This window comes from Pinus tabuliformis, chromosome J, assembly GCF_031772625.1.
Source record: "Pinus tabuliformis cultivar Carrire ecotype Pingquan chromosome J, CPIR1, whole genome shotgun sequence".
Classification (NCBI taxonomy): Eukaryota; Viridiplantae; Streptophyta; class Pinopsida; order Pinales; family Pinaceae; genus Pinus; species Pinus tabuliformis.
In genome coordinates, this window is record NC_142295.1 from 408,875,191 (window position 1) to 408,899,250 (window position 24,060).

The 24,060-nt window shown below is 36.1% G+C and overlaps 1 long non-coding RNA gene across 2 annotated transcripts; it reads right to left on the reverse strand.

The window, feature by feature from the left end:
- Positions 1-2,475: 2,475 nt before the first annotated feature.
- Positions 2,476-20,893, reverse strand: LOC149227567 (uncharacterized). 2 transcript variants are annotated; one of them, XR_016247802.1, is made up of 4 exons: positions 20,382-20,617; positions 20,104-20,168; positions 3,328-3,462; positions 2,476-2,764 (listed from the first exon to the last, which is right to left on the reverse strand). It is a non-coding gene; the product is annotated as an uncharacterized LOC149227567 (long non-coding RNA). The 2 variants fall into 2 exon arrangements; XR_016247803.1 differs by lacking the exons at positions 20,104-20,168; positions 20,382-20,617 and adding an exon at positions 20,761-20,893.
- Between the last annotated feature and the right edge of the window lie 3,167 nt (positions 20,894-24,060).

Sequence of the window (24,060 nt, forward strand, 5' to 3'; positions counted from 1 at the left end):
AGTTAACTGACTCCAAGAAGCTAATGCCCATTTTTCTTCTGATGAGTCCCTCTCCATATAAAATTCCTGATGATCTCTCTTATCCTTGTGCAAACTCCTAAAGGGGCAGCCATTATTGATAAAGGGTAAATGGGGATAGCCTGAAGGACTGATTTAGCCAGGACTATTCTACCAACTATGTTTAAAGCTCTGAATGCCCAATTTGCAACCTTGTTATTCAGCTTATCCAGGATTCCTTGCCAGTTTTTCATCTTTTTGGAGGTAAAGTCCAAAATATTGCCCAAGTATTTCGTAGGTAGTTCTCCTCTCTTAAAGCCCATTATGAGGTGGGTTTTGACTTGATCCACTGTATTAAATATGAAAACACAGGATTTATCTCTATTGATTTCCAGACCAGAAGCCTTCGCAAATAGATCCAAGATTCTTCTGAGATGCTTTACCTCTTTGGCTGTTGGTTCTCCGAACAACATAATATCATCAACAAATTGCTGATGAGTTAAGGGTAGATTATTCCCCCATAGCTTAAGACCTTTTATTCCGTTTGCTTCTCTTTCTTTTTTAATAAAGCGACCCAGCCCTTCACCAGCCAGAATGAACAGAAACGGGGATAATGGATCTCCCTTTCTAATACCTCTAGAAGCATTAAATGTTTTCGAGGGGGTTCCATTAACAAGAATAGAGAAGTTTGGAGAAGAAATCAAGTTATGAATCCAGTCAATCCATCTCCTATTGAAATCAAAATTTTCCAGGACTTTTTCCAAATAATTCCAATTTAGTCTATCATATGCCTTTGACAAGTCTAATTTAATCATCATACCCTTTTGCTTTTTTACTTTTAATGAATGAATAACTTCTTGAGTTACAACCAGACCATCAAGGATGTGCCTTCCTTCAACAAAACCTGCAGATAATTTGTTCAGCAAATATTTTTAAAACATTATATACCAATAACAAATTAATTTTAAATACACCATATTACACACTAAGTTAGTGTATAATCATTATTACTATCACAACCCAACATTAATTTTCATGGTCATTTGTGTTTGGTTTATAAGATACCAAGTGAAAAGTAAAAATTTGAGGTTGGATTTGTTTTTCAAACACATCAATTAATTTTGAGTATGTTTTGTTAAATAAAACAAATTTAGATTTTTACATTGATTTGTGGTTGGTATAAAAAATTTTAATTAATTTAAAATGCACCAAATTATACACAATATTATATGTGTGCAAACAAAATACACAACAAGAAACATTTTCAATACATTACATTATTACATTATAACACAATTTAAATAAATATTCAAACTATAATCTTATTTGTATCACTTTTTATTTTTTCAATTAATATCTTTGGTTAAATCACATTTTAAACATCCTATTTGATTGGTATATAGGGTATTATATGAAAACCATATGAATGATGAAAAAGATTTGAAATCAAAATCAGAAATCATTAATATATCACTTATTTGTGAAACTGCAAAATTAAAATAAATAAAGATAAAATTTTAAAACCACAATAAACAATTACATAAAATAATTACTAAAAATTAAAATACAACTCCTTCCTAACTTTAGGCGTTCTATCTTTGAAAATTGTGAGGAAGACAACCATTTTTGAAATAAAAATTATTATTATCTTTGAAAGTTTACAAGTTCATTTTTAATACTCCACTTGTTGCCAGGGAAATAATATCATGTGAAAGAGATGTATAAACTTAGTTCTAAAATGTAAAAATAAAATATATATACATCTATTTGTAATAAAAATACAAATTCAGATACTAGTAACAAAATAACATAACATTGTTGTACAAATATTTTGAAACATTAAATCTTAATAACTTTAAATTATTTTAAAATACACCATATTACACAGAATGTTAATGTGTATAATTATATATACACACAAACAACACATAATACAACATATCACATTACAACACAACACAACATCACATATCACAACATTAGACAACACAACAGAAACATAATAAGTAAAAATTAAGGGTTTAAAAGTATAATTTTTAAATATTACTTTTTATTAAATAACAAAATTTTAAATGTAATTTTACTAGTTATTTTTCAACCATTTGTGCTTCGTATATAAGGTATCATGTAAAAGTTATGTGAATGTGAATGTGAAAGTGCTTGGTACATAAAATATTATGTGAGAGTAATGTGAAGTTGACTTTTTCTCAAAAACATCCATTCATTTTAAATATTAATTTTTATTAAACAACATGATTTTAAAATGTAATTTTATGAGTTAAGTTTTACAGTCATTTTGGTTGGTATAAAAAGCCAATTAAATGTAATACAAGTAATGTAAATGTGAATATAAAGTTGAATATTTTTTTTATAAAAGCATAATTAATTAGATTAATTATAAATCAGAAAATTATTGTTTGCAAAATTATCTGAAATAAAATGTTAAAAGTAAAATATTCCTTTAAAAAACTGAAGCAATTTTTTTTTAAGGCTATCCAAGACAATGAGACTCCTCCAAGATAGCTGTGGCCATGCTATCTTTGAAGGTTGTGGGATGGGTCAACCCCCTCTCCAAAAAAAATCTGATTATGTATTAAAATATAGTTTTTGAAGAGTACATAAAAATTAATAATACAATTTACAATTACAAATATATTAAGAAATATTCTTCTTAATATATGTTAATTCTGTTCCCAAAAGCCTTTGCCAAAGCAGTCCCCTCCTTTGTTCTTTCCATCTACCTTTTTGATCTTGACCTTCTTGATCCCTGCATACAATTAAAAGATTATAATTTTGATAATAAATTTATTTTAAAATAATAAATAACAAAAAATTAAATATTTTTTTAAGAGGCCATCAAAATTATAGTCCATTAAACATGCAGTGTGAAATTGCAAAACAATTCCATTTACCTTCTCATATATAATTTTTGTTGTTACAACACTCTATCTGGGTTTGAGTGAAAAAGCTTCCCATCTATTTTTTTTATACCTGTTTCATATGATAAAAAGCTTTACTGTTTTAATAATAATTTTATTTTAAAATAATAAATAACAAAAACAATTAATTAAATACTTTTTAAAATAATGATTATAACTAATAAAAATTTCACACCATTTCACATGAAACTGTAAAAGTAATTTCATCTCCTCATTTATAACTTCTTGTCAAAAGCCCTAAAGCTTTCCATCTATTTTTTTTTTACCTGTTTCATATGATAAGAAGCTTTACTGTTTTGATAATAATTTTATTTTAAAATAATAAATAACAAAAACAATTAATTAAATACTTTTTAAAATAATAATTATAACTAATAAAAATTTCACTCACCATTTCACATGAAACTGTAAAAGTAATTCCATCTCTTCGTGAAACTGTAAAAGTAATTCCATCTCTTAGTAAAACTGTAAAAGTAATTCCATCTCCTCATTTATAACTCCTGGTCAAAAGCCCTCTCTCCATCCACTTGTTTTATACCGTTTGATAAAATAAGAAAATTAAACTTCTAGTTACAAATATGCTATTAGATCATAAAAACAAAAACAAAAAAAATATCCTTTCATTGTAAATTTCACCAGTTATCGCATATCAAGTAAACAGAGATAAAATTAGTTATTATAATTCCTGCCTGGAAGATACTTTAGGAGCCATAGAATGGCCATTTACGCACCTCAAGATTGACTGTCAATCAAGGTAAGCAACTTTGTAGCTATATGGATTTGCATAGGTATATTTTAAGTAAAATGCAAAATAAATAAATAAAAAAAACATTAAAATAAATTAATTATGTTAAAGAAACATGTTAACACCAATTGATAACGAATTAGTGATAGAAAAACATCAACTACCAAAAACGCTTGCCAGACTCTCTGATTGGCCATTGCCCTCACAGAATATCAAAATATATTTAAAACATGTGTTACATTCATGTGCCACACACTCTGAGGGGAGGTCATTGGGCTCACACAAGTCACTACAGCTGCCTGGCCTGGCCTCTTTGAATCATGAGGGAAGTAACTCAGTAAGTTGATGGGAGAGCGATCAAGGCCCTACAGAACAAGACAAACTATTGAATTGAGTCTGTTTTGCCCTACAGCGTAGGACAGGCTACTCAATTGAGTCTTTTTGCATTAATAGCGATGTACACCCATTATAAATTTCGCTGAACCGGTACAGTTGGGAACCAAACCCATTGTACAATTCAGTATGTTTTACATATGGTACATCAATTGACCTGTACCATATTTGATCAAACTATCTATCAAGTCCAGAGGAGCTTATTATGCATGATTAATTTGATACTTTGAAAAGCTACACAACATTCAAAAAAATAAAGATATTTCATTGTTGATTATACAGGATGAATATAGTGAATTTCCATCAGAAGACATGTAAAATTTACCTTCAAGAACAATAAAATATATTTTTGGGATGCCTGGAACAATAGAATATTCCCCCTACAGGTATCTTATGATATATATCAGTTTGGAGAGCATTAGACTATATTTCAGGTTCCTGGAAGAGTAGAATATTCCCCATACAGCAGGTATGTTAAAGATGAGAGAGAAATAATAGTAAAAGAACTATTGGACATGTATCAGATAGTGTCTAGTAAAAGCCGTTGTCTATCGAGTAGTGTGATAGATCGGTTTGGGGAGCATAGACTGAAGATCTGAAGGTTGCATGTTCGGTCCACAGTGGCCACATCGTATTTTTGTAATTCATTCTTTAAAAGGTTTGTTCAACACTAAAGCGATAAATGAAGGCAATACAGGGAATTACTATGACAAAAGAAAAGTTCATTCGTGTAACACTCAAGCAGGCCTGCTTCTGTCAAATACTGTAACAGAAGGTGAAACTAAATGACTTCATTAGTAACTTAAGTTCGTCTATCCAGTAGTGTGACGCCTACATTTGGAGAGCATCAGACTGAAGATCTAAGGTTGCATGTTCCGTCCACACTCACCACATTGCATTTTTCTGTAATCAATTCTTCAAAAGGTTTGTTGAACTAACTAGATAAATGAAGGCAGTCCAAGGAACTACTATGACAAAAGAAAAGTTCACTGCCATGTAACACTCAAGCAGGCATCTGTCAAGTACTTGTAACAGAAGGTGAAACTAAATGACTTCATTAAGAACTTGTATGTCTATCCGTAGTGTGACACCTAGGCTTGGAGAGCATCAGACTGAAGGTTGCATGTTCGGTCCACACTCACCACATTGCATTTTCTGTAATTCGTTCTTCAAAAGGTTTGTTGAACTAAATAGATAAATGAAGGCAATCCAAGGAATTACTATGACAAACGAAAGTTCACTCTACATGGCAAACTGTAACACTCAAGCAGGCATCTGTCAAATACGAGCATCACACTGAAGGTTGCATGTTCGGTCCACACTCACCACATTGCATTTTCTGTAATTCGTTCTTCAAAAGGTTTGTTGAACTAAATAGATAAATCAAGGCAATCCAAGGAATTACTATGACAAACTAAAAATTCACTCTACATGGCAAAGTGTAACACTCAAGCAGGCATCTGTCAAATAATTGTTACAGAAGGTGAAACTAAATGACTTCATTAGAAACTTAAGTTCGTCTATCCAGTAGTGTAACAGCTAGGTTTAGAGAGGGTCAGACTGAAGATCTGAAGGTCCACACTCACCACATTGCGACAAAAAAAAAGTTCACTGTACATGTCAAACTGTACCAACTCAAGCAGGCATCTGTCAAATCTTGTAACAGAAGACTCGCTCTTACAGACTTTTGAAGTGAAATATGATGCCTTGAGCACTGACATGAATACTGTGGTCAGGCAAAACCAGTAGCCTATTGCTTTTCAAAGTAGAAATTGATTCACAAAGAGAAGCTTTTATGCATCTATGAGAAGGAAATATTGACCCTTATGCATGTTGTCGAAAAATTCAAGCCATATTTATCAGGACAACACCTCAAAATTGGAACAGAGCATGAAACTTTGAAGTATTCATAATCCCAATGAAATTTTAGTGAACAAGCAGGAAAGTAAACTACAAGGCTTTTTCTTTGAGATTCAATACAAGAAGGGCATAAATAATGCTTCAGCCTATTTCTTATCTATGCTATCTATCACAGAACTGGGATGGGAAAAAGAATTATTAGCTGTATGTGCAAAAGATGAGAGGGCAGCTGATAGGCTACAAAACTCCAAAAAAAAACCTAGGAGGGCAATGGATATGCATTTTTAGGCAATCTATTTTTTTATAAGAATTGCACATATCTAGTACCGAAATCTATATTTTAACAAGGCAGAGATAGAAGAATGCCAATCCTCAACTGCTGTTGGTCAAAAGTTGACATTCCAGTGGTACAAGGACATTCCAAGGATCTGAAACTTCTCATGCAAGCTATTCAATCAAAGTCCGGATAAATGAGGGTATTTAGGCATTGCATAAGTAGCAACCTCTTGATCCACCAGCAAAGATTGACCATCTTAAACCTTGCCCTAAACTTGAAAGACTTCTCGATTGGAAAGAAGATGACAATTCAGTCTCTGTAAATTGCAATGGTTTTCAAATGGGAAATAAATTTACCCTAATTAAACTCGAGTGGATCCAAATGATTGTTCATGGGACATAGACTGTGAATCAGAACTACGCATTGGTATATCTACCGCGGCACAGACACCTTGTTTGGACATTGTAACAAAGTTACAAACTATGCAAATGACCAATTATCAAATCAAAACACTGAGTGCTAGAGACTGATAACGAAGTGACCAACCATTTATCAAATCAAAACATTGAGTAGCGCAGACTGATCACTAAGTGACCAATTTTAAATCAGAGGGAAGATACACAACGGATTACACTGATTAAGAAAACAAACAATACCATATACGTATACATAGGAACCCCAAGTACCCCAGATATAAGTTATAGATAAAGTTGTTGGCATTATGATTCAAGTGTTGTCCTTGATGGCAACTCACTCAGAGGTTGGTACAGGTGCTCAGAGGTTGGTACAGGTGATGGCAACTTAATCAGAAGACAGATCTTAGTACAGCATGCCAAGGAAGTTCATATACGCAGGTTCGTTAAACCCAAGTCGCGTGTACACGCTAGTTGGATTCAGAAAAAGCGCGTGTATGTGGAAAAGTACCTTTGGTCCATGGTGGTTAGTCCTTGGAAGTTGTGCCTATGGTTTCGGACCATTGTGTCTCGACGGGCGTGTCGATCCCTAGTTTTGAAGTTGATGGTATTATGTTACTATGGTTTTGGCTCTTGGTATTGAGCAAGGCCTAAGGCTATATAAGGAGAAAAAGATCATTAGCCAAAATCATCTTTCGACAAGGCTTGAATATCTAAGAGAGAAAGAGATCTGATATGCAGGTTCTGGGTTGCTTGATCTAAGCAAAGGAGAGATCACATCGGTTGATGGAAGACTAGATCTAAGGATAGATCGGGATCTAATGGTTTGAAATGCACTTTCATGATATGGTTGATTATGCGTATTTCTAGATCTGCATATTGTCGCAATGTTATGTTCTGGGTCTAACTGATGTCTGGTACAGCTGCAAATTGAGAAAGTTTATTTTTAGATCTGTACGCAGGTTGGCTTCGGTAAAAGCGCGTGTATACGCGGGTTTTGCTCATTGAAGTAGCGTATATCTTTTGAAGCTTGATTTTGGGTTTACAGTGGGGTCTGACTGTTATTGCAGAGTTCTGTAGTCTGCTCTGTGTTCTGGTAACTGGTGATTGACAGGGTTCAGTGATTCAGTGATTCAAAGTTTGGTTGTTTTATGCTTCAATGATCTGTTGTGAAAGTTGAATGAATTGGGGTCTACAGATTGTAATGTTGTGCTTCAGGAATATCCAGTCTGAAAATGTATGAAAGGTGGTACCTGAAGGAAAGAAGATTGTAGGTCAGCACCTACGTACTAGTATCTTGGCTAGTACAAGAGCAAAGGGGGTTGGAGCTCCCTTCCAAGGAAGTTTGGAGAACGAGAGAAGGTTGTAGCCTTCTGCAGGTTGTAGCCTGCGTACTGGTATAAGGCTGCACCAGTACAAAAGATTGTAAACTGAAGTTTCATATTAAAGAAAGATAGAGACAACTTGCAGCAGGTGGTTTTCACCCACATTGGGTTTCCACCTTATATCTTGGTGTTCATATGTGTGGCTTTTGATCTGTTCTGTTATACTGCACCTGTTTACTGTTAATGTGGTGAATAATGTCCTGATGAACTTAACTGAAGAATAAGCTAACTAAATTATGAGTTTTCTTCTTATACGCTGTTTTATTTAGTCACAGTAGCGTGTACACGCTGGTTCATCTAACTGAAGTAGCGTATATGTTTCTGAGCATTGAAAAAGTTTGATTGATCTGATAATACTGATTCACCCCCCCTCTCAGTATTATTTCCAACAATTGGTATCAGAGCAGGTCCTTCAGAGAAGCTTGATCGCTTGAAGGTAGATCATTCATCATGAGCAACTACGAGAAAGAAGCATCAATCAGGCCACCGATTTTTGATGGGACAAATTTCAATTATTGGAAGGTAAGAGTTACTGCATATCTTCAATCTCTTGGTACAGAAGTTTGGAACATTGTAGAAACAGGCTATGCTTTTCCTTCAGCTACTCCTACAGATCCAGCTGAGAAAAAGCAGTATGAAACAAATGCAAAAGCAGTCAGTACTCTATTAGGAAGTATATCCCAAACAGAATTCATGAAGGTCATGCACTTCAAATCAGCAAAAGAGATATGGGACAAAATGATCACTAGCTATGAAGGAGATGAACAGGTAAAGCAAGCTAAACTTCAAACTCTCAGGATTCAATATGAGACTCTCAAGATGTATAATGATGAAGGTGTGGCTAATTATTTTCTTCGGGTAGATGAGATTGTTAATTGTATGAAAAATTTGGGTGAAGAAATAAAAGAGACTATAGTAGTTCAAAAGATTCTAAGATCATTATCCCCCAAGTTTGAATCTAAAGTATCTGCAATAGAAGAAAAAGAAAATCTCCGTGTTCTCACTATGTCTCAGCTACATGGAATTCTAACTGCTTATGAAATGAGAAAGGGAGGTCCATCTGACAGAAGGGAAGCTGCTTTTAAGGCATCAAGAAAAGAAGATTACTATGAAGCAAGCCATGTTCCAGAAGAAGAGGAAGAAGAATCAAATTTTGTCAGAAATCTTCAAAGGGGTTCTGAAGGTTCAGAGGTAAGCTACCTTTCAAATGCTTTGCTTGTGGAAGAGTAGGTCATTATGCTGCAAAATGTCCTTATAAGGATAAAGGAAAAGAACCTGCTAGATGGAACAAGAAACAAAGTGCAAATAAGAAAAGCTACTACACCCATGAAGATAGTGATGGTTTATCAAACAGTGATGAAGATGAACAAGGTAATAAATATAAGTTGTTAATGGCATTTGAAGATGATGATTATGAGGATGCTGTAGATGTGAATAACCTCTATGATGAAATTACTAGACTCAAGAGATGTATAGAAGAAAAGAGTGTGATCATTGATACTCTACAATTTCAAATTGATGAAAAAGAAAAACATCTTGAAAAACTAGAAGGTGAAATTGTTGGACTCAGAAAAGAAATTGAGAAAACAAAAGCTATTAATCTTAAGTTTGTCAAAGGATCTGAAACCTTGAATGAGATTATCAATGTGCAGCGATCTCCTCTGATCAAGACAGGTCTTGGATATAATGGAGAAACATCTCAAGCCTCTACCTCTAAAAGTTATCTTGATGCAGCAAGGAGAAGCGAGCAAAGGCCAAATAAAAGTCATCAGGTGAATCAGGGACAGTTTATCTCAAGAACAAATAAAGACCATCAAGAAATTCAGGGACAAACAGCCTTAAGGACAAACAGAAGCTACAATCAGCCACAGGTAAAATCTTCCCAATTTGCTCCAAGAATGAATAGAAGCTATAATCGGTTGGATGATAGATCTGATTATCGCAGAAGTTTCTTTAATGGCCAATGCTTTTCTTGCCATAACTTCGGTCACAAAGCAGCTCAATGTGTTGCCTACAAAACAATCATGACTAGAGAAGCTCAAAAGCAAGGGAGAATGACTGGAATCATGAAAAGGACTTATAACAATTTTTCGGTTCTTGAAAATGAAGTTGAATGCTCTATTTGTAATAACTTTGGTCATGAAGACTCTGAATGCAGGAGCAGATTCCGGAAGACAACTCAGAAGGAACAAACCTCAAATGTTAGAACATGGAGAATAAAAGAATCACAACCAGAAAGATGTGGGATAGCCTTTTATGCAGAAGGTCAAGAAAGTATATGGTACATTGACAGCGGATGTTCGAAGCATATGACAGGGGACAAAGAAAAGCTTGAGTCATATACCGCATTAGAAAAGGGGAAGAAAGTTTCTTTCGGGAACGATATCTCTGCAGCCATAAAAGGAAAAGGTGTTGCTCCGTTGAAAGAAGAGGTCAAAGCAGGAAATGTTTTATATGTTGATGGATTGAAGCATAATCTTCTCAGTGTCAGTCAGATGTGCGATCAAGGAACTGAGGTAATATTTAGATCAAATGGATGTTGTGTTCGCGATCTTGATACAGGTAAAACAGTGATCAAAGGAAGAAGGACTCCAAATAATCTATATATCTTTGAGGAAAGACAACAATGCTACTTAAGCAAGGATGATGAACATTGGCTATGGCATCGGAGGTTGGGACATCTAAGCTTTTCACAAATAAGGAAAGCATGCAAATATCAGGCAGTTCGTGGTCTTCCAGATATCAAAATTCCAGACAATACCATATGCAAATCTTGTCAATTTGGAAAGCAAACCAGAACTAACCTTCCAGAAAAGGAAGGATCAGCTAGCATGCCTCTCGAGCTAGTCCATACAGATGTATGTGGTCCATTTAGGAAGAGGACACCTCGAGGAGAAGAATATCTGATATTATTCATTGATGATTTCTCCAGATTTGTTTGGTTAGGGCTCATGAAGCACAAAGATGAAGCATTCGAAAAATTCAAATCCTTCAAAGCCTTGGTTGAAAATGAATCAGGACACAAAATTAAGTGCCTCAGATCTGACAGAGGTGGGGAATTTACCTCAAACGAATTTTTCGATTTCTGTGAAGAACATGGGATAAGAAGAGAATTCTCTACAGCTAGAACTCCTCAGCAAAATGGGGTTGCGGAAAGAATGAACAGAACAATCCAACAAATGGCTCGTGCAATGCTTGATGAATCAGGTACTCCCGCAACCTTCTGGGGTGAAGCTGCACATGCTGCGGTTATTATTCTTAACAAAACAAATGTCCGAGTAAACAGCACTCAAACACCTCATGAGCTCTGGAGTGGTGAGACTCCTTCGGTGAAGCACTTCAAAATCTTTGGGAGCAAATGTTATATTAAAAATACTGATGAGCAACTTGGCAAACTTGAACCAAGAGCAGATGAGGGCATTCTTCTTGGTTACTCTCCATATAGCAAAGCATACAAGTGCTACAATAAAAGACTTGGCAGAATTGTTGACAGCATTGATGTAGTGATTGACGAGAAGGGATATATTCCTAGGCAAGTTCATCATGAAGACATTGAAGAAGATGAAGGTTACCCCCAAAGGCGGAATGATGAAGAAGAAGAATCTCAAGAAGAAGAAGAACCTCAGGAAGAACCAGAGGAGCAGACAAGAATAGAAGAAAAGACTCCATCCAGATATGTTCAAAAGAATCATCCAGAATCTCAGATTGTGGGGCAGAAAGAAGCAGGAGTACAAACAAGAAGGACACTTGCAGAAGCTTCAAGCTATTTGGCATTACTCTCCTCCACTGAACCACAAAATGTTAAAGAGGCTTGCAAAGATGAATGTTGGGTCAAAGCAATGGATGAAGAACTTGAGCAGATCGAAAAGAACAACACTTGGGAATTAGTTCCTAGACCAAAAGATAAGAATGTAATAGGAACAAAATGGGTCTTCAAGAACAAATTAAATGAAAATGGAGAAGTAATTAGAAACAAGGCCAGACTTGTTTGTAAAGGGTATGCGCAGCAAGAAGGAATAGATTTTGAAGAGACCTTTGCTCCTGTGGCAAGACTTGAGGCCATCCGAATGTTCCTTGCTCTCTCAAGCTTTCAAAACTTCAAGGTATTTCAAATGGACGTGAAATCAGCCTTCCTGAATGGAGACTTAGAAGAAGAAGTATATATTGAGCAGCCAGATGGTTTCATTCTTGGGAATGATCCAAACCTTGTATGCAGATTGAAAAAGGCACTCTATGGACTCAAACAAGCTCCAAGGGCTTGGTACTATCGGTTGGACAAATATCTTCACCAACAAGGCCTTTCAAAAGGATCAGCAGATAGCAATCTCTATATAAAAGTTGAAAATAACAAATTGCTAATTCTTGTTGTTTATGTAGATGATATTATTTTTGGCAGCAATGAAGAGACTATGAGTCAAAACTTTGCCTTGGTTATGCAGAAAGAATTCGAAATGTCACTTCTTGGAGAATTGACATATTTTCTTGGATTGCAAATCCAACAAAATGAAGGAGGTATCTTCTTGTCTCAAACCAAATACCTCAAACAGATCTTGAAGAAGTATGGCATGGAAGAGTCAAAGCCAGTATGTACACCCATGGTTACAGGATGCAGCCTCAGTGCAAATGATGAATCAGCAGCAGTTCACCAACCCACTTATAGATCCATGATTGGGAGTTTGCTTTATTTGACAGGTACTCGACCAGATATTACACATGCAGTAGGAATGGTTGGAAGATTTCAAGCCAACCCAAAGGAAACTCATCTTCAGGCAGTCAAAAGAATCTTCAAATATCTTCAAGGGACCCAAAATTATGGCTTATGGTATCCTAGAAATACAGATCTCACTCTTCATGCTTACACAGATGCAGATTGGGCTGGAAGTGTGGATGATAGGAAAAGCACAAGTGGTGGTGCTTTCTTCATGGGTTCTAGACTAGTATCTTGGTTCAGCAAGAAACAGAGTTCGATTGCCTTATCTACAGCTGAAGCAGAATATGTGGCTGCAGCATCTTGTTGCACACAACTTCTTTGGATGATGCAGACCTTGCAGGACTTTCAAATCACTTGCACTCCACCCGTCTCTATCTTATGTGATAATACAAGTGCAATCAGCATTTCAAAGAATCCAGTCATGCACTCAAAGACCAAGCACATACCAATCAAGTACCATTTTCTTCGAGAACAAGTGCTTGAGCAGAAGGTTAAGTTGGAGTATGTTCCTTCTAAGGAACAAGTTGCTGATATTCTCACAAAACCACTGCCCAGGGAAACTTTTGAATATCTCAGACAAAAGCTGGGAGTAGTAGATGCTTCATCCTGCTGTTGAAGCTTGTCTGTTCTACAGAAAAGTTGGTATACGCAAGTTACGAAAGGTATATACGCGTATACACGCGGATTTATGCTGGGAAAGTCGCGTGTATGGTGTACGCTTGTTGCAGAGAGTATATCCGCGTCCATACGCTGGTTCATGCAGGAGAAATCGCGTATATGAAGTTCTAAACAGCAAGGGCACACTCTGGAGTTCTGAACAGCAATGGGTATGTCAGAATTCTTCAGGCACGGTTTCAGGGGGTGCAGCAGGCACAGGTTCAGGGGGAGCAGCTTAAAAGTCTCATAAAGCATTGTTGGCATTCAGATGTTTTGGTTGTTGATTTCAGGAAAAGGAGCTCAGAAAGAAATCCTGGTTGCTGATCTAAAAAGATGTTTATCATATGCTGCTGGTGACTTTCATAAGTCTTGGTCTAGATCTGTTGTCTCTATGTCATGTATCTCTCTTGTGATATCTCTTCTATGGTGTCAAGGTCATGTAACGGCCTATGTTGGTTTCCCCACTATGCCTGGGATGAATGCTGTAATATAATTGGTTGTTTCTGATATGTCCCCTCTTGGTAGGGAGTATGGATGTATGTATTGAGTCTTTTGGTGATAGGAAGGTCCCTTATGGTGTATAAGTCTTGGTTCTTGTTGAAGAACATCTTTTGCAGATCTGGCCTACTGTCAGGGGGAGCATGAGTCAGCACAGCCAAGCAGAGGTATCAGCATGTTCTCAGGGGGAGCACAGCCCTTTGCCCTTGATGTCAAAGGGGGAGAGTGACTTGGTGTGGTGGTTGCCATCAAGTCCAAAGGGGGAGATTGTTGGCATTATGATTCAAGTGTTGTCCTTGATGGCAACTCACTCAGAAGTTGGTACAGGTGCTCAGAGGTTGGTACAGGTGATGGCAACTTAATCAGAAGACAGATCTTAGTACAGCATGCCAAGGAAGTTCATATACGCAGGTTCGTTAAACCCAAGTCGCGTGTACACGCTAGTTGGATTCAGAAAAAGCGCGTGTATGTGGAAAAGTACCTTTGGTCCATGGTGGTTAGTCCTTGGAAGTTGTGCCTATGGTTTCGGACCATTGTGTCTCGACGGGCGTGTCGATCCCTAGTTTTGAAGTTGATGGTATTATGTTACTATGGTTTTGGCTCTTGGTATTGAGCAAGGCCTAAGGCTATATAAGGAGAAAAAGATCATTAGGCAAAATCATCTTTCGACAAGGCTTGAATATCTAAGAGAGAAAGAGATCTGATATGCAGGTTCTGGGTTGCTTGATCTAAGCCAAGGAGAGATCACATCGGTTGATGGAAGACTAGATCTAAGGATAGATCGGGATCTAATGGTTTGAAATGCACTTTCATGATATGGTTGATTATGCGTATTTCTAGATCTGCATATTGTCGCAATGTTATGTTCTGGGTCTAACTGATGTCTGGTACAGCTGCAAATTGAGAAAGTTTATTTTTAGATCTGTACGCAGGTTGGCTTCGGTAAAAGCGCGTGTATACGCGGGTTTTGCTCATTGAAGTAGCGTATATCTTTTGAAGCTTGATTTTGGGTTTACAGTGGGGTCTGACTGTTATTGCAGAGTTCTGTAGTCTGCTCTGTGTTCTGGTAACTGGTGATTGACAGGGTTCAGTGATTCAGTGATTCAAAGTTTGGTTGTTTTATGCTTCAATGATCTGTTGTGAAAGTTGAATGAATTGGGGTCTACAGATTGTAATGTTGTGCTTCAGGAATATCCAGTCTGAAAATGTATGAAAGGTGGTACCTGAAGGAAAGAAGATTGTAGGTCAGCACCTACGTACTAGTATCTTGGCTAGTACAAGAGCAAAGGGGGTTGGAGCTCCCTTCCAAGGAAGTTTGGAGAACGAGAGAAGGTTGTAGCCTTCTGCAGGTTGTAGCTTGCGTACTGGTATAAGGCTGCACCAGTACAAAAGATTGTAAACTGAAGTTTCATATTAAAGAAAGATAGAGACAACTTGCAGCAGGTGGTTTTCACCCACATTGGGTTTCCACCTTATATCTTGGTGTTCATATGTGTAGCTTTTGATCTGTTCTGTTATACTGCACCTGTTTACTGTTAATGTGGTGAATAATGTCCTGATGAACTTAACTGAAGAATAAGCTAACTAAATTATGAGTTTTCTTCTTATACGCTGTTTTATTTAGTCACAGTAGCGTGTACACGCTGGTTCATCTAACTGAAGTAGCGTATATGTTTCTGAGCATTGAAAAAGTTTGATTGATCTGATAATACTGATTCACCCCCCCTCTCAGTATTATTTCCAACAAAAGTGTACTGTTCGTCCCCGCAGCAAATCCTGACCCCCTTTCTTTGTGAAAAATCTAGACATTTCACGAGAATTGTGTGCCATAGAGCAGCCCAAAAAGTCTAGACACTTGATCATGATTAATCGTGTGAGTCATCAAATAAAAAGCCTGCTAATAAAGTCATCAAGCCTTTCTTCCAGAAAATTATAGACACACGCATCAATAAACCGTGTATTCTACGCTGCAAGACATGCTGAATTGGGTCTGTTCTGGTTAATAGCAATGTGTCAGCGCTCCATTCCTAATTATTGGGTGCACAATAGGTGATCGTGTCAATTAAAATCTTCTCACCGTTGGCATCCAACCAACCAGAATGACCAGGTTCATCTGAATGTTTACTGGCCAGATGCTCTTGCACCCTTTTCCTCCCCATCCAGAATACCCCTTCTTGCTCATAGCTTCATGGGCAGATCCTTTTATTTGACATCCACTTTCTGCATTTATTTCTCTTAGTTGAAGGGGAAACCCCAGAAGAAGGGATAGAAAGTAGATAACCAACACCAACAGTTTGGTTTGACTGCTCATAATACTGGCTCAGGATACCTCATAAGATAGGTTAAGAAAAAAAAAGTTTACAAGGGTGTGTTACAGCACCTTACTGGTAACATCATCCTCCTACATCCATGCTCATTTCTGGCTCCATATTTCATCTACCGCACTGGTGGATTTCTGACACCTTTAAAATCCCTTACAGGCTCATTCCTAAAGAAGATTTAAGGATAAATTTTAAATTAATTGAATTTCTATCTTACTGATTTGATTTCTGACACCTTTAAAGTCCCTTACTGGCTCACTCCTAAATCAATTTTAAGGATACATTTTAAATCAATTATAATAAAGTCAAAAGACTAAAGAAATCTGACTCATTCCTAAAGCAGTTTTAAGAACACACTTTAAATCAATTATAATAAAGTCAAAAGACTAAAAGAATCTAACTAGTGAATGTACCCTAGGGCCTACCTACATTACGCTCCTATGTTATAATTTTACAGACACTAAACAAAGTGAAGGGACCCTGTTTAAATGCTCCTAAGTTATGACGGTATATAGACACTATATAGTGGCATTATAAATATTCAGAAAGTGCGAACAATTTTACATTTTCTTTGTCCACTTTAGCAGGAGATGGACTATGAGTTGGGATAAGAGTTATCCACCATGGTTGGTTGTTATAGGATGGGGAAAAGAATATTTGGGTAGTTGCCTTTTGGTGAAGTTTTTCTGCACTAACTTTGTACTTTTTAGGAGGGTTAAATCCTTTCCTCAGCAAACTCATCAATGGATAACCTGGTACTTTCTTGTAAGTTATGAGGAAACGGGCACCACATTGTTTTAGGGAAAAATTAATAAATGGAACTTGTTAAAGGCATAACATATATGGATGGAATTAGATAGATAAAAATGTACTTGTAATTCTTATAATGTTGTTGAACAGAGAAAACAATGTTGTTGAACAAAGAAAAATGGATTGTTGTTTGGGAGTTGTTTGATGTAAGAGAATATTTTCTTTGGTTTGGAGATAGGTTAATTGTTCTAGCTTTGACTACTTCTACCCCCCTAAAGGGAGATTATCAACAAATACTCCAGTGTTACCAGTCTTACTCTCTAAGACTAGTTGTTATTGGCATAAATAAACACAATAGAAACATAAGGAATGAGCTGGGTTTCTGTCCATCTAAGATCAATATGCAAGGGAATGCAAAGCATAAATGCTAGTGTATTACTCTCTTAAATTGAAAAAACCTAAATGGCATTTTTATGGGCCTGGGTTACAGAAATGTTTGCAGTAGTAGTAGACTGAATAGGAAGGAAAATGTAGGAAGTACATTTCTTTTCAACCTTTTCTAAACCATTTATGTAGGGATTGATTTTGGACAAAACTATACTAATTTGCTTCAGGTTAATATTGTGTAGAATGAAAAGAAAGAGCTTAGGGTGAACTACTTATTAGAACAAATCACATACCTAGGATTTGTCCCACCTTAGAGTAAACAAAGGTGCAAACCCTTGTCAAGTATTTGAACCTTCTTTCCTTAGCTATCCTAGGTAGGCCCCAAGCACACTTTGTGCCAGTTCACTGTTATAGGTAATAAAATGGTTAATAATCTGACTAGTGTAAGCTCAACATGGCATGGATTGTCTGTCACTCAACTAAACAAGAAACATCCAATAACCAAATTTTCTGTTTACAAAAGTGAAGGGACTAAAAGAATTGTAATAAAATTTAACTCACTTATTGAACTTCTACAAACAATGTCTAAAAAGAAAATTCTGGAAACCAAAATTTTTCTACAAGTTTAAACATTAGAAGGTTTTATGCTAACAACACCAATTAATTGTTGCAAGTCACTGAATGGTTAATAATCTCACTCCAAATAAGCTCAACCTATTCGTTTATAAACTCAACATGGCTTGGACTTCTGGTCAACCTTTACATTTTAAATGTCCAATAACAATGCACAGAGGAAAAAAAAAACTAATAAAATTGCAATAAAATTCTACTTGCATATTGAACTTCTACAAAATAATAATAAAATAAAAATAAAACAAAAACATACCAAAAACAAACAAACAACATTGAAAAAAATTGAAGAATATTCTGGAAATCCCAAAATTTTCTTTAGACTGGAGCATTAGAGGGTTTTATGCTGATGCTAAATCAGCACCATGCACTAGCCCCACTTGGATATGGTAGTCAGACTGAATACTAATGCCACTAAGCATTATACTACTTAATTCAGTAAGGTTAGCACTTACATTATTAATCTTACTAAGTTTATACTACCATTAAGGTGAAATTACGGTATTCAAGTGGAGAAGTTCAACCAGTAACACCAGTTATACTCGCTCTTTATCAATGAGTACGCTCTAAAGTCATATTACTCTTGATTACCTCGTATGCCCATAGTATATAGTTAAGGTAACTAATGGGCAAATTTGAATCTTAACCAGTACAATAAAGCTATGACATAAACAGTAGAAATACAAGAGTTATATGCTATATAAAGCATCACTATTCCGAGCCTTACAGGTACCCTTAATTAGCTTGGGTTAGTGTTGTAAAGGTTTTAAGAGTTATATGCTATATAAAGCATCACTATTCCGAGCCTTACAGGTACCCTTAATTAGCTTGGGTTAGTGTTGTAAAGGTTTTATCTTGAGTGACTAGAGCAATTGACTGTACTCCATATTACCCTGCCACTAGCCCCATGGTTTATATTGTACTCAGTCAATACTAATATATTGTAATCTAGTCTATGCCCTTGGTATTGTATTAATTGGCTATGATATGCATGTAATTAACGCATAGTTTGCATGTGAGCTATTATACATAGTACTATTGATTATTGGGGTTATTTACGGGTCATTTTATTCAGTCTTGTTGACCTGAATCACAGCTAACTCTTTAATCCGAGTGCAGGTCATTTTATTCATTCTAGAAATTGGTATCAGGGTAAGGTGTAATTCCAGGCTAATCTCAATTACTAAACCATATAATAGTGTGAACACTAGAGCTCAATTAACATAGTAGCAAGTGTTATAGGGCTAAGAACTCACTTATGTTCCATGAAAACCGGTATTACACTCTGATCACTCACCACGTAGTAGTTCTATTATCTCATGTAGCATTATCTAGAAGAATATTTGCTAGTTTACAAGTTGCTTATTTATTTATATAATGATGGACTCATACAGGGTAATAATGACGCATTTACGAGTAATATGCTGGTAGCTTAATTTTCTTAAATGTACATGATAGCAGCCTAATTCAACTCTTAACATACCCTTAGTTATATGTCTAGTTAATCTAAGAATTATTTGTACTACTCGTCTCTACATGTTGAACTTCTACAAAAAGTTTCTAACAAGAAGATTCTGGAAACCCCAAAATCTTTTTTAGACTTGGTCATCAGATGGTTTTATGCTGATGCTAAATCAGCACAAATATGTTGAAATTTCATAAACAAATATTCAAAAAATAAAACCCAATAAATAGTACCAAAAAAATAAAACCCAAAGAAATTGAAGAACCAAACACATTACAGATTATGATCTTCTAGAAACAATTTCTAAGAAGAAATTTCTGGAAACCTGAAACCTTATTTAGATTTGAACACCCTAACACTAAATCAGTCTCAATTTATTGAACTTTGATAACAATACTCAAAAATTAAAACCTATTGAGACATAAACAGTACCAAAAAAACTAAAGACAGAAAAACTAAACCCATCAAAGATTATAAAATCTTTCCCAACCAAAAACCAGAGACATAGAAGAACCAAACACATAAAAAATTATAAAAGCTTTCCCAACCCTTACCTGCAAATGAAATTGGGAATAAGAAGCTTTTAACTAAAACCATATAAACCATAGTGCACATGTATCTAATCCCTAATCTTATGAAATAGGAGAGAAACCAAAAAATTAACGTTAATCTCACCTGTAATCTCAAATATACACCTCAGCCGTGTTTTTCGACTATTTATTGGTCATCTAGTTCTTCACCTGCACCTCAAAAGAAAACAACACAAGTTAATCTCAAAGAAAAAAATATGATAAAACTTTCCTAAAAAAGCAATAATCTATCCATGATATATTGGAATGCAATTATGTCATCTCAAATTCAAATAATATAATATCAAAAATTTAAACAACAAATAATTCAAATAATATAATATTACTATCAAAAATTTAAATAACAAATAAATAAAACAGTACCTACTTTCTCAGTCTTCAGAATTAAATCAATCATCCCGTCTTACCCTCATTGCAACATCGCCCTCCCTCTTAACCAAACAAACAAGTACCAACCTCTCAAACCAGAACAGCAAACAAACCCAAATCTAAACCAACCAGGAAAAGAAGGAAAATAAAATAAACAGAAACAAAATAGATTTAAAAAAAATGCAGACAGAAATTAAGCATGGCCATGCTCCAGAAAGAAAAAAAAACACAAAGTATCAAAATGCAACAAATAGCAAAATCTGTCCGGCCCTTCGGTCTAAACCCATCAAATTCCAAAATCTGTCAGGCTCTATTATCTAATTTGTTCTATCAATCTCCTTCTCCGCCAAGCTCCACAAAAAGATAAGCCCACCATTTCTCCAATCTTTTGTTCTCTCCTTCTCCGCCAAGCTCCAGATAAAAATAAGAAGGAAGCAATAGCATGTCAGAGGATCGAATCCCGGCGAGTGGAGGATCGAGACGGAGCAGCCACAGGCCGCCGGGGCTGACGCTCCCCATTCCCCCGCGCGAAGAGCCGTTCGCCTACAATGCCGTCCCGGTGCCCTTGCCATTGCCGTTGCCACCACCGCCTCCGAGACCGGCGGTGGCAGCGGAGCTGAATCCGTCGGAGCTGGAGAAACTGGGAATTCTGGGCTACGGCAGTCAGGGCAAGGTGTACAAGGTTCGGCACAGGGCAACCGAGACGCTGTACGCCCTCAAGGTCGTCCATGGCAACCACGATCTTTCCACCCGTCGCCAGATCGTTCGCGAGATGGACATCCTGCGGAAAACCGATTCCCCGTACGTGGTCAAGTGCCACGGCGTCTATGACAGGGGCGGTGAGATCCAGTTCGTGCTGGAATACACGGACGGGGGCTCGCTCGAAAAATGCGGCCGGATGCCCGAGCCCTTTCTTGCCGCCGTCGCGAGACAGGTTCTCCACGGCCTCGAGTATATCCGATCTTCTGCTCTCCGATCTTGCTCTGTCGGCCAAGGTAGCAAATGAAAGGCCAGAATTCTCCACTCTGGCTCCTGCCGGCCAGCTGAGCAAATGCCTACCATCTATCAGATACTCTCCAATCCGCCGCTAGCATGCGCACAGAGCCCGATGCGGCCTTTCTGACATTAAAATGTGTATTTAAAATATGATCTGCATTTTTTCTCTCTTTCACATCCGCACAGAAACCAATGTGACCGTTGAAATTAAAATATGGCATGTACATTGAATTGTGTGCCATGTACTTGCAAGATCTTTGTGATGAGATTTTATTAATAGGAAATTTACATAATAATCATTATTCTAAAAGAGAATCTCTTATATATAAATGTTTACTATGTGAGCTCAAATTAGGTTTTAATCAAGAAAAATTATTGTGCTCTATATGTATAAAGAGAAGTTGAAAAGGTTCAAAGGGTGTGTTACAACAATTTACTTGGTAACAACATCCTCTTACATCCATGCTCATTTCTGACTCCATATTTCATCTACCTCAGTCATGGATTTTGACACCTTTAAAATCCCTTACCGACTCATTCCTAAAGTAGATTTAAGATAAATTTTAAATTAGTTGAATTTCTATCTCACTGATTTTATTGTTGACACCTTTAAAGTCCCTTAATCGCTCATTCCTAAAGTAGTTTTAAGGATGCATTTTAAACAATTATAATAAAGTCAAAAGAATAAAGGAATCTAACTAGTGAATGTACCCTAGGGCCTACCTACATTACGCTCCTATGTTATAATTGTACAGACACTGAACACAGTGAAGGGACCCTGTTTAAATGCTCCTAAGTTATGACGGTATAGAGAGACTATATAGTGGAATTAAAAATATTCAGAAAGTGCAAACATTTTTACATTTTCTTTGTCCACTTTAGTAGGAGATGGACTATGGGTTGGATAAGAGTTATCCACCATGGTTGGTTGTTATAGGAAGGGGGAAAAGAATATTTGGGTGGTTTCCTTTTGGTAAAGTTTTTCTGTACTAACCTTGTATCTTTTAGGAGGATTAAATCCTTAGACTATCCATTCTTCAACAAACTCATCAATGGATAACGAGGCACTTCCTTGTAAGTTATGAGTGAACCCCCATCACATTGCTTTAGGGAAAATTTAATAAATGGAACTTGTTAAAGGCATAACATATATCCATGGAATTCAATAGATAAAAATGTACTTGTAATTCTTATAATGTTGCTGAATAGAGAAAAATGGATTGTTGTTTGGGAGTTGTTTGATGTAAGAGAATATTTTCTTAGGTTTGGGAGATAGGTTAATTGCCTTGGCTTTGACTACTTCTACCGCTAAAGGGAGATTATCAATAGATACAGTCTTACGAGTCTTGCTCTCTAAGATTGGCTGTCATTGGCATAAATAAACACAATAGAAACATAAGGAATGAGGTGTGTTTCTGTCAATATGCAAGGGAATGCAAAGCATAAATGCTAGTGTATTACTCTCTTAAATTGAAAGGCATTTTTATGGGCCTCGGTTACATAAATGTTTGCTGAAAATGTAGGAACTACATTTCTTTTCAACCTTGTCCAAACCATTTATGTAGGGATTGATTTTGGAAAAAGGCATACCAATTTGCTTCAGGTTAATATTGTGTAGAATGAAAGGAAAGAGCTTACCATGAACTACTTATTAGAACAAATCACATACCTAGGGTTTTTCCCACCTTAGAGTAAACAAAGGTGCAAACCTCTAACAAGTATTTGAACCTTCTTTCCTTGGCTATCCTAGGTCTGCCCAAGCACACTTAGTCCCAGTTCATCCCAAGCAACTTGATTAAACTTAGATAGGCAAGGGCACGATGTGTGAAACCATATTTTTTTAAATATGGTCTTGACTAGATGTGTTTGCTTACATAATGTGTTCTTGTCTAATCCAAATGTCTTCCTACAAGTACTGCTTCACTGTGCTTTTGCCTACTTGATGTGTTTCCATCTAATGCAGGTGTGACCTCGGAGCACCATCTCCCTAGGACTAGCAAGTCTATTCATACTCCTTACACCTTGTTCAAGTTTGTTGAGAAAAATAATACATGGACATTGATGAATATCACTGTTATAGGTAATAGAATGGTTAATAATCTCACCCCAAACATGTGTAAGTTCAGCTTATTAGTTTATAAGCTCAACATGGCATGGATTGCATGTCACTTAACTAAACAAGAAACATCCAATGACCAAATTCTCTATTTAGAAAAGTGCAGGGACTAAAAACATGATTCAAACACTGCCTCTACAAGATTTTTTGAATTTTTTTTGCCCGGATTCCAGCCACTTTTGGCCGTTTGGGCAATTCCTCTGCCTTGGTAGATGACTCCTATGATGTTTCCCTCTTTCACATCCGCACAAAGACCAATGTGACCGTTGAAATTAAAATATGTATTTAAAATACGGTTTCTAAATATGTATATTGAATTACAACCTGTTTTTATTATTATTTATAGTGTGAAGTTGTCTATTTATTATTTATTTTCAAAAATGTTTATAAATGAAAAGATAAAATAATAAGTTTATTAATCATTAAAAAAATTATTTTTTTTATTGATATTATTAAAAATTTGATATTAATTTATATATATATATTTAGGAGGATAATAAAAGAATAATAAGAGTAATGGACAAGTTTATGATAATTTATAATATTTTATATATTATCATT